The sequence below is a fragment of the Schistocerca serialis genome, chromosome 5 (genome assembly GCF_023864345.2).
Source record: "Schistocerca serialis cubense isolate TAMUIC-IGC-003099 chromosome 5, iqSchSeri2.2, whole genome shotgun sequence".
In the NCBI taxonomy this organism is placed as follows: domain Eukaryota; kingdom Metazoa; phylum Arthropoda; class Insecta; order Orthoptera; family Acrididae; genus Schistocerca; species Schistocerca serialis.
Window position 1 is genome coordinate 156033891 of NC_064642.1, and position 17306 is coordinate 156051196.

At 42.3% G+C, this 17306-nt stretch overlaps 1 protein-coding gene across 1 annotated transcript in view; it reads right to left on the reverse strand.

The window, feature by feature from the left end:
* LOC126481814 (uncharacterized) overlaps nucleotides 1–17306 on the reverse strand; it is a 400368-nt gene that overhangs the window by 143329 nt on the left and 239733 nt on the right. The gene's annotated exons all lie outside the window — the stretch shown is intronic.

Consider the following 17306-nt stretch of genomic DNA (forward strand, 5'->3'; position numbering starts at 1 on the left):
CGTATCATAGTACTAGTACAGGTTTTTCCTCGCAAACTTCCCGCGCTGGACGACAAAAGACTTAAATGGTTGGTCGGCGTTCGGAAGATTCTGTAGAGAGGGAGAATATTCCGTGGTTTCGGGAATATCATTCGTTTTCGGAATTACGATGGTGGTGAGCCAAGCCTTGCTGGGAAGCCAGCTCTGGAGAGACGTGGTCTTCCGTTGTGAGCGCCCGTGTGTGACTGTCGCTCGATATCGGCTTTGTTGTTACGGACGGACTTGCTGTCTTTGCTCTCAGGAGAGTTTAGAGTTATATTAGATTAGATTAGATTTACTTTCATTCCAATTGATCCGTAGTGAGGAGGTCCTCCTGGATGTGGAACATGTCAGAAAAACAACAATACATGACAAATATTTACAACTAAAACAAATAAAGTAATGTACCATTCCACAGGTCCCAAGTGGAATGATCGTCATTTTTAATGAACACTAAGAGTCATTTTACAAATACTAATGCACTGAATTTAAAATAAAAAACGTTTTTTTATTTATTTATAAGGTAATAAACATGTAATACAACTACTGTAATACTTATTTACAATGAACACATTACTGCACTGAAATGGTGCAGAAGTTAGATTATACTTACACACACACACACACACACACACACACACACACACACAAATTTTCAGTGAACACATTACTGCACTGAAATTGTGCAGAAGTTATGTTGTACTTATATACAAATCAGTTGGTTTTACTAAGAAATTCATCAATGGAGTAGAAGGAGTTGGCCACCAATAAATCCTTTAGGCTTCTCTTAAACTGAATTTCATTGGTTGTTAAGCTTTTTATGGCTGCTGGCAAGTTATTGAAAATGTGTGTTCCTGAATAATGCACACCTTTTTGTACAAGACTAAGTGACTTTAAATTCTTGTGAAGATTATTCTTATTTCTAGTATTGATTCCATGAATTGAGCTGTTGGTTTGAAAAAGTGATATATTTTTAATGACAAATTTCATTAAGGAATAAATATACTGGGAAGCTGTAGTTAGTATCCCTAGTTCCCTAAACAGGCTTCTGCAGGATGTTCTTGAGTTCACACCACATATAATTCTTACTGCACGTTTTTGTGCCCGGAAAACTTTAGCTTGGCTTGATGAATTACCCCAAAAAATAATCCCATATGACATTATGGAATGAAAGTAAGCATAGTATGCCAGCTTTTTCATTTTTATATCCCCTACGTCTGACAAAATTCGCATTGCAAACAGAGATTTGTTAAGACGCTTCAGCAGTTCTGTGGTGTGCTCCTCCCAATTGAATTTATTATCAAGCTGTAATCCCAAGAATTTAACACTGTCCACTTCTTCTATCTTCTTGTCATCATATGTTAGACATATACTCTTGGGACACCCCTTACAAGTTCTGAACTGCATGTAGTGTGTTTTTTCAAAGTTTAGTGACAAAGAATTGGCTAGGAACCAGTGATTAATGTCCACAAATATTTTATTGGCTGATCTTTCTAAGACTACACTTGATTTGCTATTTATTGCAATGTTTGTATCATCGGCAAACAAAACAAACTTGGCATCTGGTAATGTTACTGATGAAAGGTCATTGATATACACAAGAAAAAGTAAGGGCCCCAAAATGGAACCTTGTGGGACCCCACATGTAATTAGTTCCCAGTTGGATGATGCCTGATAGACATGTATCAAGCTCTTTCCTAATAACACCCTTTGTTTCCTGCCAGAGATATAAGATTTGAACCATTTTGCAGCATTTCCTGTTACACTATAATATTCTAGTTTACTTAAAAGGATATTGTGATTTACACAGTCAAATGCCTTTGATAGATCACAAAATATACCAGTTGCCTGCAATTTTTTGTCTAATGAATTAAGCACATTTTCACTGTAAGTGAAGATAGCCTTCTCAATATCAGAACCTTTTAGAAATCCAAACTGTGACTTTGACAGTATGTTATTTGAGATAAGATGGTTATAAAGACGACAGTACATTACTTTTTCGAAAATTTTTGAGAATGCTGGTAACAGTGAAATTGGACGGAAATTTGATGCTATTTCTTTATCTCCCTTCTTAAACAGTGGCTTAACTTCAGCATATTTCAGCCATTCAGGAAATATTCCACTGATAAACGACTGGTTACACAGATAGCTTAACATGTTACTTAGCTCAGAATCACATTCTTTAATTAACTTTGTTGATATTTCATCATACCCACTAGATGTTTTTGATTTTAAAGATTTTATGATGGACATTATTTCTGTTGGGGTAGTGAGGGTCAAATTCATATTATGGAAATTACTTGAAATGTCTGGTCTAAGGTAATCCATAGCAGCATCTACCGAACCTGACAACCCCATCTTTTCAGTAACAGTTATAAAATGTTTGTTAAAAAGTTCTGCAACACTATACACATCTGTCACCAATGTATCATTTACTCTTAATGCTATTTGTTCCTCTTCATGTCTGGTCCTACCGGTCTCCTCCTTCACTATATCCCATATTGTCTTTATTTTGTTATCTGATATGACTATCTTTTCCTTGTAATATATTTGCTTTGACATCCATATTACAGTCTTTAATATTTTGCAGTATTTCTTATAATGTGCTATAGCATCAACATTGGAAATGTTTCGGATTGACAGATACAGTTTTCTTTTTGTTTTACAAGATACCCTTATTCCTCGAGTAATCCATGGCTTCTTTGTAGATTTTCCTCTAACCTTGGTAAGTTTTGGGGGAAAGCAGTGTTCAAATAAGGTAAGCACTTTATTAGCAAAAATGTTATATTTTTTATTCATGCCATGAGCACTGTAAACATCAGTCCAGTGAATGTCTCTGAGGAGTGTCCTAAAATAATCAATTTTTGGCTTACTGATTACCCTCTTGAGCTCAGATTTAACAGATTTTATATCCTGTTCAGTATTAACATTTAACAGAAGGAACTGCATGTCATGGTCTGAGAGGCCATTGGCTATTGGTTTTGTAATATAATTTTGTTCATTGGACTTTTCTATAAAGATATTATCAATGGCTGTTTGTGAGCAAGTGGCTATCCTAGTGGGGAACTTTACTGTGGGAATTAAGTTGAATGATAGTGTTACTAACTCAAATAAGTTCTTATTCGGAGAGTCTTTAAGGAAAGGCACTGTACTGTTGCGAACCTATAGACATCCGGACTTCACCTCCTGGTTGGAAGTCGTCGTTGAGTAGGCAGCGTTCAGTAATTGAGAGCACTTACTCTGCCTATACTTATGTTGAGACGTTATCTGAACTCTGTCCTTGTGGCTGGGAATTCGCGTTTCTCGTCTGTAGAACACAGAGAGGAGAAGGCAGTATCAGAGTATATTAGAGGACCGCCTTTTGTCGTCCTAGTGTTTGAAAGAGTTTATTTGTGGCTAGAGTTCTTCCATCGTCGCAGACGAGTACGAGAACCATCACTTCGACGCACCGGACGCAGTACATACGGTGATATCGCAAATTGCTTCGGCTTATTAGAACTATAAAACTAAACAGCTGTGATCACGTTAGTTTATTTCCACTGAGGTTCCACACCACCGTATATCGTCTTTGAAAGTGTTGTCTTCTAGTGCTTGGTACGTAGATGATGTCACCCATTTCCCGTTATTGATATTACACCGCGCAGTCATAATAAGGGCATAGTTGGGCAATTTATTAGTGATTTTACTTAGGAGATGTAAACTTTGTAATATAAAGGTTTTTTTAAATCTAAAATAAATATATGAGCAGGTACAACGTTTATCATTTAGTAGGATTTGTTACCTTCATCATTCATTGTGTTTAAATTGTAGCTTATAGAATTAAGAGATCCTAAGATCTGCTTCATGGGGTAGTCAGACAGGGGCAGATCTTCATTTTAGCGTTTATTACTCTCCGTTGAGCACATTCATTTTACACCCGCCCGGAGTAACATCTTGGTAAAAAAATGACGGACCACAAATGGATTATCTGTATGGGATGGAAATCGGTAGATGTACAAACAGTCAAATGATCACAATTTCAGAAAAACTGGAAGATTAATTCAAGATAACGACCTTCACAAATTGAGCAAGTCAAGAACGCGTTCGTCCACCTTTGAGCCTTATAGGGGCAGTTATTCGGCTTGGCATTGATTAGTAGTTGTTGGATGCCCTTCTGAGGGATATAGTGCCAAATTAAGTCCAAATGGCACGTTAGATCGTCAAAATATCGTGCTGGTTGGACTTCGCAGCCCATAATACCCGAAACGTTCTCAACTGCGGAGATATAGGACGACCTTGCTGACCGATGCAGGATTCGCAAGCCCGAAGACAAGTAGTTCAAATGGTTCAAATGGCTCTGAGCACTATGGGACTTAACATCTATGATCATCAGCCCCCTAGAACTTAGAACCACTTAAACCTAACTAACCTAAGGACAGCACACAACACCCAGTCATCACGAGGCAGAGAAAATCCCCGACCCCGCCGGGAATCGAACCCGGGAACCCGGGCGTGGGAAGCGAGAACGCTACGGCACGACCACGAGCTGCGGACGAAGACAAGTAGTAAAAATTCTGGTCGTGTAAGGGCGGGCATTATCTTGTGGAAATGTGAGCCCAAGGTGGTTTACGATGAAGCGCGTAGAACATCGTCAACATATCGCTGCGCTGTAAAGGTGCTGCTATGTCCTGCTGTGAAAAGAAATGGCACCTCAGACCATCACTCCTGGTTGTCGGGCCTGTGGCAGGTTGGTTCTCAGCGCTGTCCAGGGCGGCTCCAGACGTATCTTTTCCAGGCCGAAGCTCTACGTGGTTGCTAAACACTTACTAGGCGAGCAAGATCACCGGATCTCTCTCCAACTGAGGACGTTTGGAGCATTATGGGCAGGGCCCTCTAACCGACTTTGAATTTTGACAATGTAACTGGCCAGCTGGACAGAATTCGCCACGTTATCCCTCAGGAGGACATCCATCAACTCTGTCAGTGCCAAGCCGAATAACTGCTTGCGTAATTGCCAGACGTGACCATCGTATTATTGACTTGTTCAATTTGTGTAGCTCTTTCTCTTGAATTAATCATCCAGTTTTTCTGAAATATAATAACTTGTTTGTCTGTACATGTACATTACATCTGCCGATTTCCCTCCCATTCGGATAAATCCTTCGTGGTGCAAGGTCGTTTTTTCTTTGTCTTAAAGTGTATTTTAAGACTCTATCCACTACCACTAAATAAATACATTTTGCAGCTTCATATGGTTTTGTTCGACAGAACATTTTTGTCAAAATAGACTAACGGAAGTGGAAAGTGTTACAGCTTTAACGTCTTGCCTGTACGGTACCGAGCTGATACTCCAGCACTGCCTGCAGACTGTGTTTATTAAAATTTCTTCTGATGCGAGCTTATTTCCAGAGTGTCTAGTACAGAAGGAAACCTTCCCTACATACGAAGAATGGTGTAAGTACTCGAATGTGTCTAACGTTACCGAAGTTTTCATGTGGAGATCGCAGTACAGCACGGCCACATGCAAATACCGCTTATCCTGACCTTTCGTATTTGGAAAATGGTCGAGTGACAGGCGTGAGGGACATGGGAACATCATACCGACTAATCACACACAGTTGGTACCTTGACTGTAGAACGACCGAAATTTGACGGACTGAGGACAACAATGTGACGGAAGAGTAAGTACGGGTCGTTCCAGAAGGACCGCACCACGAGGACGTCGTAGGACTGTTCGAGTAGCTCTGACGAATAGACTAATAACAACAGCTGAAATCCTGGCAGAGGTTATAGGCAGTACGTCACCACGAAAAACTGGGAATAGATTACTGGAATGTTGATTGAGATCTCGATTTGCCATGAGAACTTTACCGCTGGCATTATAGCACAGACGACAGGGACTCTGACTGGTACTGTGTGATATTCAGCAATGAATCTTGTTTCTAGAGCACTAGCCGACGAAAGGCAAAGGTCCCGAGTTCGAGTCTCGGTCCGGCACACAGTCAAGTCATATCCCACAGTTTACGGACTGCCAAGGCCCGGACACAGTCCTGTGCGACAGTCCTGAGGAACGAAGACTTCTATTCTTTGGGAGTTATGACTTCTCAACTAATTTTACATGCAGTTAGTCCAGCACACTTGTGTGGTACCAACAAGTTATTGTTTTATACTCTGCAAGGTAATCAACAGAAACAATCCCTTCCCTGTTGCAGAGAACTCTAGCCCTAAGAGTCAAGGCAGATGAAATCGACTTATATTTCATTTTCTCACTGCTACTGACATATATCCGCGGTTTAAATCGCTATTTAGTTTGTGGTGCCTGGCGTTGGACCTACCTCTCATTCACAGTGGCAAAGCCGTGTACAAATTTAAAATATTGCTGCGAAGCCCGTTTTCTTTTGCTTAGCATTCGGTAAATGCGGCAAAAATCTAGCAGAGATCTTTATATTAATTAATAATTAGTGTAATTACGTCTGCGGGGTCTGTTGTTTCAAATAAATGCAATCGGCAACTTTCCATTAGCGTATCGTGCGCGTTCTCGTTGTTTTCATCTGTGGTTGCAGTTTTGAGAGTCCTTCATGTGGATCATTTTTCAGAGAATCTACTTCTGAATGCAGACACCCATTTACGAACTGTTGGAGCGTAGTCCATGCAAAATTTAATCAACTTTGTGTGAACTTTTGTTGAAGACAAACCGTCCGAATCAAACAGTTATATCCCAGTTTCTCTGTTTCAGTAAAGGAGGCAGAGGAGACACGGAAGAAAAGCCACGCACAATTCTGTGCATGAATTTCAGGCTAGGGTAAAAAAAATCATTCGAAACGTAGAATTACTCAACAACGATAAACTTGAGTCCACGCAAATGACATTTCGATGATATCTAGAGATTTGTTTTATTAGCTCTCACACTTAGTTCTCATCCTTAATATCTGTCAGTAGAGGCAGCACTTTTATTTACTTGGTTAGAATTAAATTTCTTTAATCTGACAAACGCTTCAGTCCTTATCTGCCGTCTACATTGCCTAAATTTCACACAGATATGTCTGTAAGCGAAGTCTTGCTCCGGCTCGACACCGATTCAAGCTCGGGAATGCTCAGTAGCAGCCAGGCTACATGTCCATTTGACAGTGAAGCGTCAGCAAGGAGCATTAGTGATGAAATCATAGGAGGCAATGTTGTGCAACCTTGGTAGGGACAAGATCCGACTACTCGGGAGTAGGATCTTACAATCTGAGACAGTGTTCCGGTGTTCCGAGACAAACTTCCGTCACAATGTCCGCAAACGTGACGTCAGATCCGTCTAGCAACAGAAATATGAACGCCCATTGGCTGAAAGTTTGTATACATATACTAGCGAGACGCCACTCAAAACCTACGGTCGAGTAACAGGGGCGGCTCTAAAAGAACGGTCGCGAGTAAATATTTCAGCTGTTAAACAAGATAAAGTGAAGGTATTAGTTATCAGAACGCCACGTGTCGTGGGCAGTGTCTATCAAGAGTATGGCAAGGGAGAACTGTGTTAATGTATTGTAAACGGTTGAATATAACGGCATAGCCCAGAGCCGCCATATTGCAAATTCTGTGACGTGTGTGCCAAAGTATTTTCTTTATTAAAACGAGTATAGTACAAACGTTGTTAGCAATTAACAACTGGCACCCCTAAACACTCCACTTCAGCAGGATCGCAACCTACATGGAACCTGGCGCCTGAGCGCTACTTCTGTGCGAAGAGAGACTACCGAAGCAGCAAGACACCAGGTTAGTGATAAGGCGACCAGAGAAGTACTTCCTTCTCGCTACAATGCCACTGAGGGCATTGTAGTACGACAAGCTGCTTCCTAAAGACCGTGCCGACGCTAAAAGCCCTAGTGGACCATACAATAGCGGCGTGTGGCCGCTGAGTTTTTTCGGCAGATGCAGCTTCACTTCGTGTGTGGCCACGGTGTTGTCAGACGCACGCAGTCTGCGTAGTGTGTTTTGTAGCTATGAGAATATATAAGGGTAATGATGTAGCTTGCACCGTTTTCTTGCAGCTTGCACATTGCTTGCACATAGATGTCGTTTGTAGCAAGTATACAGTATTTACCCTTTATAGGTCACAACATTCCTGCTTGACAGCTTCTGTATGTAGCTAAGTGGAGTGGAATACTGTGAATTAAACTCTTATGATTTTAGTGCTTTGGTAGAACTCTCTGTTCAGCTTTAGTGACAAGGAATCCTTAACGCATTGGACAGTGAAGACGTGCTCGTGCACACACTTGCCGTCTGTGAGCGTTTTAACATAAAGATATATGGCACTCGGACGCCGCGTGGCATTGCCGTAACCACACCCCATTGTGCACTTCGTCGACAAAATGTTTTGCGTTCCGTTATGCCTGTCTGTGATGCGATGCGCTGTAAACTGCCAGATAGAATCTCCGGCTCGTGTAGGTGTTTTTTCCCTTCGAAGTACAACACACGCTGCTGACCTCTGTGCGCAGTCTCCTCAATTTGCGCCGACGACTGTCCTCTAAACTATCAGAGGGTACCTTTCTTCCTTATCACGCCATCACTACGTATTCTCTGCATTATACTCAGGTGTCCAGTTCGCTTACAGAGGCGGATAGTTGCCTCCAATATATAGCTCTGTGGACCAGAGTCGACTGCCGCAAATCGCCGAGTACATTGCTGGCCATTTAAAATGAACCACCAGGAAGGATAGGAAATATCGAATCCTTAATGTCTGTATATAGTATAGAAGGAAGAATACATTATAAAATTTGTAGGTGATTTGGGGGTGTACAGGGTTCGAAACTTACTACACAATGCTGCCAACACTGCCAGCAAAAAAGAAGACCCTATCCTGGCTGAGCATCGAGCAGATCTGAGTTTGGAGTCCAGTCAAGTGATACTCAGAAATATCAAATAGCGAGAAGTTCTGTAGAATTTTTTTTGACAATTAGAAGGTGCTGAATCGGAATTTTTTAGGTCCTGCCAAAATTTCGGCCTGAACGGGTCAAAACTGGAAAATAACCACGAAAAAACATTACTTTTTTGAGATTTTCGTTTATAGCTCAGAAACGACGTAGTTTTCGGCAGCCTTGAATATTTCTGAAAATAGAGGATAAAATTTCCCGGAAAATAGGTCTGAGTGACTTTTTTCGTCAGATCTAGCGTATGGCGTGTTGAACTCAGGAGGAGATGGGCCATCTCAGGAATTCGCCCGGCGCCCTTGCCGTGGTTTGTTGCACGTCCATTGGTGAATTCCATCCCCCACTCGTGTCACGATGTTATTGGAGTGGTTTGTAGTTGATATTTGCCGTGGTGGACGGTTTAAATGTTTATGAGATTGCATTGACTTTCCCTTCTCATGGAGGATACTTGTTGCTTCGAATTGTTTGTCACAGTAGACAGTCATTTTCAGATATTTGTGAAAGCTACGTTTCATTCATTCAGTCTAAGTAAAATTCAAGTTCTGCACTGTTTGATGGCTACCCTGAGAAGTTGAACATCAGCACCAAGGAGAACGATCGAGCTAGATGCTCCTACAAAGATCTGTATAAATTATCTTCAACGAAACAATGGTTAACACATGCCGCTCAAGAAAAATTCCTTTATAATTCAAAGGAGAAGAATCGCTTAGTATCATTGTTTATGGACAAATTGGCCGAAGTAGGCCTAGCTTCCAAGCATGCTGTGGAAGAGGCTGGTACCTTGATTATCAACACCGCATCTTTGGCCTCCTCCCCACGTTCAACCGTCATAGTTGTTGAGGAAGACGTGGACCTTCTCGTCACACTAACAGGCCTCAGTGAACAGAACAATGTATTATTGATAAAACCAGGGAGAGGGAAAATCCCACCGCAGTTTAACGCTCCTCAGGGAATTTACGATCCCACTCTAGTTACCATCCTGTTTTTGCATGCAGTCAGTGGCTGTGACACAACTTCTCCTCTTTGTAATTACGGCAAAGTGAATGGTTCTGATGGCTCTGAGCACTATTGTACATAACATCTGAGGTCATCAGAATTACTTAAACCTAACCAACCTAAGGACACCACACACATCCATGCCCGAGGCTGGATTCGAACCTGCGACCATAGCGGTCGCGTGGTTCCAGACTGGAGCGCCTAGAACCACTCGGCCACTGCGGCCGGCGGCAAAGTGAAATGCATGACTACGCTGAAGAAAAATTCTGAACTGCAAAATGACACACAAATATTTAAAGATCAGAAAGTGGACAAGGAGGTGATAGTGGAATAAACGATTCCTCATCAAGTTAGCTGTACGGTCGTATACGCGGAAAGTAACTGAATCACCTCAGATACAGAATCTATATCAAATCGGCATTCAGAACAACTGCCAATATCGCTTCTCTGCCACCAATAAGGATGCTGTTTGCCAGCATATTCTCCAAGTGTACTACCAGGTACAACAGCGCCTGGGCAGAAATAAAAATCGCGAGGAATGGGGTTGGACGAGGTCCAAGCATCGCCTGGTTCCAACCGCTATGTCTCAGCCGCCAGCACCTGATGTTTTTCTGACCTATATCGCATGCAACGCAAATCGAGTGTCGTGGATCTCCACTGCTTGAAGCACGAATGCAGTCGCTTGTCCCATTTCAGAGGAAACCACTCAGCCTGTAAGATCAGCACAGTCACAAAGAGTGGGATTACTGTTAGTTGGGAGCTCCAATGATTACGGTCCTCTTATAGAGAGCCGAATGGAGGGTCTAAATCAGAGGCTCACACGGTTCTGCGGCCGTGTAGGCTGCGCTGCAGGTTCCTCGACTTGCCCCATAGGATACTCAGGTTTCGGGTTCCGGTATGTGGGTCACGAGTCCACTACTTGCAGGTGTGGTCTACGTGGGTAGTGGGGACAGTATGTCATGGATAGGGCGGGGGAAAGTACCAGAGCTCCAAAACCTAATAGTAAGCATTGATCCTCAAATCGTTGTAGGCACTGAAAGATGGCTAAAGCAGGAGATTCCTGCAGTTAGGAGTAGTTTATCTTGTAGCAAAATTGAAGTAAATAGTTCCATTGAGTTAGTATGGGTAGAGGAATAAAATAATAATTGCATCCTTCTACCCATCTCCCAACTCAGATGATACAATCACTGAAAGTTTCAAAGAAAACTTTAATTTCAAACACGTACCCGGCTCATCCAATTACAGTTGGTAGTGAATTGAGTTTACCCTCGATATGTTGCCGAAAATACATGTTTAAATCCGGAGGTATGCATAAAACGTCATCCGTAATTGTGCTTCACACGTTCTCTGAAAATTATTTCGAGCAATTAGTTCATGAGCCCACTCGAATAGTAAACAGTTGTGAAGAACACTTGACCTCGGAGCAACAAATAATCCTGATCTAATAACTAGCATCAAAACGGATTCAGAGGTTAGTAAACAGCGGGTTCTCGTAGCGAGACTGAGTTCTGTAACTCCCAAGTCCACCAAAAATATAGGAAAAATATAGCTATTAAAAAAACAGATTAAAATTCACTTGACACCTTCCTGAGAGACAACCTCCACTTTTTCCAAATTAACAATGTAAGTGTAGACCAGATGTGGCTTGTATTAAAAAAAATAGTATCGACAGTAGTTGAGAGATTCATGCCAAATAAATTAACAAACGACGAAGATATTTGTCCATGGTGCACAAAACAAGTGAAACACTGTTGCAGAAACAACGAAAAAAAGTCTACTAAATTCAAACGAACACTTGCCCACGACTGGCCTTCTTTTACAGAAGCTCGAAATTTAGCGCGTACTTCAATGCGAGATACGTGTAATAGTTCCCAACTACGAAACTTTCTCTAAACCTGACAGAGAATCCAAAGAGATTCTGATCGTATTTAAAGTATGCTAGCGACAAGACACAATTAATGCCTTTTCTGCGCGATAACAATGGAAATACTATCGATGACAATGCTGCTATAGTAGAGCTACTAAACACAGCCATCCAAAAGTCCTCCACAAAGAAGACAAGTATTCCAGAATTCGAATCAAGAACAGCTGCTAACATGAGTGACTTAGAAGTAGATATCCTCGGAGTGGTGAAGTAACTTCAGTCACTTAATTAAAGCAACTGTTTCAGTACCAATTAGATTCCTTTCAACAGCTCCATATTTAACAATCATATACAACAGCTCGCTCGATGAAAGATCAGTATCCAAAGACTGAAAAGCAGCACAGGTCACTCCAATATTCAAGAAAGGCAATAGGAGCAATCCACTAAACTTTAGGTCGATGTCATTGACGTCGATATGCAGCAGGACTTCAGGACATATATTGTGTTCGAATATTATGAAATAGCTCGAAGGGAACGGTCTATTGACACACAGTTAACATGGATTTACAAAACATCGTTCTTGTGAAACACAACTATCTCTTTACTAATACTAAGTGTTGAGTGCTATCGAAAGTGATTTCAAATTGATTCCGTATTTCTAGATTTACAGAAGGCCTTAGCCACAGTACCTGACAAGCGGCTTATAATAAGATTCCATGCTTAGGGAATAGCGTCGCAGTTATGCAACTGGACTCGTGATTTTCTATCAGAGAGGTCACAGTTCGTAATAACTGATGGTAAGTCGTCGAGTAAAATAGAAGTCATATCCGCTGTTCCCCAACGTAGTGTTATAGCCCCTCTGCTGTCCTTTATCTATGTAAATGATGTAGAAGACAATCTAAGCAGTCGCCATATGTGTTTTGCAGATGATATTGTCGTTTATCTTCTAGTAAAGTCATCAGAAGAACAAAACAAATTGCAAAACGATTTAGAAAAGACATCTGTATGGTGTGAAAATTGGCAATTAATCCTAAATAATAAAACGTGTGAGGTCATCAACATCAGTTCTAAAAGAAATCCGTTAAACTTCGGAAAATCAATCAAATCTAATAGCAATTACGAACAACTTCAAGTGGAAAAAGCAAACTGAAAATGTCGGGGGAAGGCGAACAAAAGACTGCGTTTTATACGCAGAATACTTAGAAGATGCAACAGATCTACTAAAGAGAGTGCCTACACTACTATTGTCCGTCCTCTTTTTGAGTATTGCTGCACTGTGTGGGATCCTTACCGGATAGGATTAACGGTGTACACCCAGAAAGAAGGGCAGCGCGTTTTGTATTATAGAGAAATAGCTGAGAGTGTGCCACGTACATGATACAGGATTTGAGGTGGACATCATTAAAACAAAGCAGTTCTCTTTGTGGCGGGATCTACTCACGAAATTTCAATCACCATCTTTCTCCTCTGAATGCAAAAATATTTTGTTGACGCCAACCTGTGCAGGGAGAAACGATTATCATAATAAAATAAGGGAAATCAGAGCTCGCTAAAGATGTAGGTGTTCGTTTTTCCCGCGCGTTGTACGAGATTGGAATAATAGAGAAGTATTGCGAAGGTGGTTCGACGAACCCTCTGCTAGGCACTTAAGTGATACGGTCTGCGAGTGTGTCAGCTACCTCGCTTCGCAAGACCTGGAAGAAGCCGTGTTGGAAGTAAAGAAGGAACAGGAGACAGAAATGAGGACTGCTTCAGACGGTTGTCAGCAATATTTCACAGTGTTGTTATTATAATTTCCCTTTGTGAAATCTCATGACATTGAGGTAAGAAACACTATACTTCGATTTCAACTCTAATTTATTTTGTAATTATAAATTATTAATTTCCTGTTGTCTGCTATGAACTGAAATTAACCTTCTGTTATCTTACTTAGCAGTAACATAATGATATATATTCTCATGCTGCAGGCAAATCAAGAGAAGACGAGGGCAGGGGAGGTTTGAAGCACGAAAAGGAAGAAATTTATTTAAAATTATTACATTAATAATATAATATTGAGATTATTATTATTACTGCCAAATGCGAAATAAAGAGTAATTGTTCTGTCATTCACGTAAGTTATTTGGACACCTTTTAACTGTAGGAATGATGAAAGCTTTCATTTTGCCCTTTGTCGAAAATCATAGCATACTGAGGGATAAGGAGTTGGGTTTTGGTAATGGCACCTGAAGCTACTGTAACTTCAACAAGCGCTACACGCCATACTGTTGGACTGACGGAAAAGATTACCGAGACCTATTTTGTGGGAAAATTTATCCTCTTTATTTTCACGAATAGTCAACTTTGACGAAAACTGATTAGTTTCCAAGTTATACCTTTTCGTGTTTGTTGCCAACTTTTGAATCATTTCCGGGCTGAAACTTTCGTGAAACTTCGAAAATTCGGATTTAGGACATTCGAAAACATATAGACAACTTGCGAAAAAAACTTCTGCAAACCTTTCCTCGAAGAATCAAAATTTAACAGGACTGTTGGGTAACAGAAAAAGATACCTCATTCGATGCGGCGTCAACGCCGAAGTGTATCAGTCACACCGGTTGTTGAGTGGTGACATGTCATTCTCTCGGCAACTCATGACATGTCATTGAATGAGAGATCAGGAAAAATACTCTGGTCAGGGGAACAGTCCAACACCCTCTGTCATCGAGGGAGACCAGAGGAGCATGGGCATCTTGGGGTCATGTATTGTCTTATTGAAAGACAACTCGTGGAAACCACGAAGATAGGGCACAGTTACCTCAATTATCACGATAGATATGTAATGGCTGCCGTCGAAATTATCATTTATCCGAAGTTCAGAAATGCTTCAAATGGCTCTGAGCACTACGGGGCTTAACTTCTGAGGTCACCAGTCCCCTAGAACTTAGAAATACTTAAACCTAACTAACCTAAGGACATCACACACACCCATGCCCGAGGCAGGATTCGAACCTGCGACCGTTGCGGTCGTGCGGTTCCGGACTGTAGCGCGTAGAACCGCTCGGCCACCTCGGCCGGCGAACCAGAAGTGATCGTGTTTTGTACCCATTGTCATCCTCTACCATCACGCCAGGTGCTGGGTCTGAATGACGATGACCAACGCTGTCTTACGAAGTTCGTTGTCTTCGGAGCCTGCACACACAGACAAGTGCATCGCGATGTTGTACGCAGAGCCGAAACGTCTGAAAAGACGCGGTCCTTACTTCTACATCTACATCTAAGTGGTAACTCTGCTATTCACAATAAAGTGCCTGGCAGAGGGTTCAAAGAACCACCTTCAAGCTGTCTCTCTACCGTTCTACTCTCGAACAGCACGCGGAAAAAACGAGCACTTTGTTTTAAATGTTGTAGTTGAGTACACCACCGTAGATGCGCCTGCCTGTGCTGCAGCGTAGAGGTAAGACTCGGCAACTACCGTCGAGCCGACAGTCCACGGTGCTTGTTTTAAATAGTTTATTTTCCAACACAGTCACTGACGCCTTGAACACAACAGAAATGTAATTTCTTTCAAGTTCGTGGTGCTCCAGACACCATCGGAACGTGGGTGTGGCTGGCTATTGGTGTTGCTGTAAATAAGATATGTAATGTGACTGCACTATCCTGGCCATCCACGTGAACAGTATGTCTGACCTCTCGCGTGCTAGTCGCGTGAGGTCGCTGTGCTCCTGCATGGCGATGAGTACGGCCCTACTGAATCACTTGTGTGTGTGTGAAATCTTATGGGACTTAACTGCTAAGGTCATCAGTCCCTAAGCTAACTGACTACTTAAGCTAAATTATCGTAAGGACAAACACACACACCCATGCCCGAGGGAGGACTCGAACCTTCGCCGGGACCAACCGCACAGTCTATGACTGCAGCGCTTCAGACAGTTCGGCTAATCCCGCGCGGCCCTACTGAATCGATCGATTCCATAGTTGCACTACAGTGGCTGTATCCGTAATAATGAGAGCTGCGGTATCGCTGAAGGACAAACTGCAGTTTCGATTACGATTCTGCTGCTGTCGAATTTCAATTGGGGCTTACGCTTTTCCTTCTTCTCGAGCCACGAATGAAAAAAAGTCCAATTTTAATTGCATCAGATCTACAGAATGTAGGTGGGGAATGCTGACGATTTGGTCAGACATCCAACTCCAGCAGCATCACGCACCTAAATACTTGGGAGTCACTCTCGATAGAACTCTGACATTCAAAACTCACTGCAAGAACACCAAAATGAAAATCTCCGCTCGAAACAACCTAATTCGCAAACTAGCGGGGACACGGCGGGGGTCACATCCACAAACTATTCGCTGTTCTGGAATGGCACTGTGATTTTCTACTGCTGAATGTGCTTCTCCAGTCTGGTACAGGTCATCTCATGCCAGATAAGTAGGCATTGCTCTCAACGAAACCTGCAGGTTGATCACAGGTTGTTTAAGACCTACCCCAACTGATAAGCTCTACTGCCTGGCTGGAATAGCACCACCATGGATACGCAGAACAGTGGCTACCAACAAGGAGAGACTGAAAGTGGAACAGGACAGTGCCCATCCACTGCACGGACATAATCCACCACAGCAACGGCTGAGATCGTGAAAGAGCTTCCTGAGAACATCCGAGAAGCTCACCATTTCACGAGAGAAGGCAAGGCTGGAGTTATGGAAGAAGTCGACGCCTCACCTGCAGGCGCCAGAAGCTGAAGAACTACCACCTGGACACAACGAGAGCTGGCTGGTGTGGAAATCTTTAAACACATTACGATCAGGAGTTGGACGATCCAGAGACAACCTGAAGAGATGGAGCTTCATAACAGAAGATACGTCCTGTGATTGTGGACAAGAACAACCACAAGCCACATGCTCCAGTGCCTTTTGTGTCCTACATCCTGCACGAAGATTGATCTCCTGCAAGCTACTCCAAGCGCCTTGGAGGTTGCAAAGTACTGGGCACATGTAATATAAATACAATTTGTGTATATACAGGGTGTTACAAAAAGGTACGGCCAAACTTTCAGGAAACATTCCTCACACACAAATAAAGAAAAGATGTTATGTGGACATGTGTCCGGAAACGCTTAATTTCCATGCTAGAGGTCATTTTAGTTTCGTCAGTATGTACTGTACTTCCTGGATTCACCTCCAGTTGGCCCAATTGAAGGAAGGTAATGTTGACTTCGGTGCTTGTGTTGACATGCGACTCATTGCTCTACAGTACTAGCATCAAGCACATCAGTACGTAGCATCAACAGGTTAGTGTTAATCACAAACGTGGTTTTGCAGTCATTGCAATGTTTACAAATGCGGAGTTGGCAGATGCCCATTTGATGTATGTATTAGCACGGGGCAATAGCCGTGGCTTGGTACGTTCGTATCGAGACAGATTTCCAGAACGAAGGTGTCCCGACAGGAAGACCTTCGAAGCAATTGATCGGCGTCTTAGGGAGCACGGAACATTCCAGCCTATGACTCGCGACTGGGGAAGACCTAGAACGACGAAGACACCTGCAATGGACGAG